Raw genomic sequence first — 1,527 nt, forward strand, 5'->3', positions numbered from 1 at the left:
TTCCCTACCAAAAAAAGAAAAAAACCCACTATAGGCTTATGCTTTGCTAGGAATCTAATACGTAGTATGACGTTAATACCAACATCTCTTATGTAAAACAAAAAATTTCAAAAAAAGAAAAATCGAGCACCTCTTGTGAGTGGTAATTCTTTTTTTTTTTAAAATATTGCAGTTACTTTCGGTACCCTGAGACCCTACATGTAACATTCACATTGAAAGTAAACCACTATAAATCTGTGTATTTTTTTATTTTTTAGCACTTTACGTTCTTGTTCTAGCTCTATATCGACTCAAATCGACTCGGGACTCACTGTCGCAATTGACTCCTGGGAGCGGCCATTGGCCCTCTAAACAAATTTAATTGTAGAATCTAACCACTACAAATGACATTTAAATATGCTATATGCATGGAGAATCGTTCCTCTCTTCATTATAAACGTATTGAAAATAATATTCTCAATTGGAGTTAAAATAAAGAAGTTATAACATTTTTAAGTATGAAATTGAAGAAAGAGAAAAAAAACTACAATTGTGTTTGAACTGTTTTCAACAATACGGATTGTGGAATTTAAGAGGGGTATCAATTCTAAAATTAATCTTTTGAATCATAGTTAATAGTTTGAATGACTCCTAATTTATTTCTGAACCAAACACTAAAATGTAAACTATCAGGCACAATTTGAATTGAATTGTATGGGCCAACATTTTTTTGAATCATATCAGTAAAGAAACATACTTTTGACGTGGAAGTTCCTCGAGAAGGCCTTGGCCCTCAGGGTCGCCCCTTCCAGTGCCAGGCTCGTCCTCGCTCCTCTCTTCACCAGGTGGACTAATTTTACTCAACTGTTTTATGGACGTTGTTACAATAATAAAGAAAATAGGCAACAAGAAACAAAGAACGAGAACACACAAATTTAACGTGGAAAACCCCAAAAAGGGAAAAAACCACGGTTATGGGAGGAAAAATTCATTATTTTGAAAAACTGATACAAAATAGGAGTTCTAGGAGGCTATATATCGGAGCATCACAAAAAACCCTAATATTTCATGATATATATGTCTCTCCATTTCTGCCAGTGGCATGGTGTTTCCTGTGGTCACAAGCACCGAAAGAGTCACCCAAGTGAATTTACGGTTGCTTAGTTTGAAAGGTTCCATATCTCTCTCCGTTGGGAACCTCAGTTTTCTTCGAATACTCGATGTCTCAAACTGTGACGACTCTCCTAGGAGGCCGCCACTGTAGCTGAAGTTAACTTGTACTAATTGGGATTTCTTAAAATTTGTGGAACATGTTTTTTTTAAATATAAGAAGGAATAATTTCATAATTCGTAATAATAATTTCAAAATAATGAATCACTAAATTTCTTAAAGCTTTTCTTAATTTCAATTAAAATAAAACCTTCTAGAAATATCCTTCAAACTGAGCAGCGTTTGAACTCTTGTTTCAAATACTCTTTAAAAGCCTTTCTAGAACTAGCCAATTCAATCTAGCCATATAATTTGACTTTAAAACGGATTTCGTGAGA

Source organism: Morus notabilis, unplaced genomic scaffold, assembly GCF_000414095.1.
Source record: "Morus notabilis unplaced genomic scaffold, ASM41409v2 Scaffold137, whole genome shotgun sequence".
In the NCBI taxonomy this organism is placed as follows: domain Eukaryota; kingdom Viridiplantae; phylum Streptophyta; class Magnoliopsida; order Rosales; family Moraceae; genus Morus; species Morus notabilis.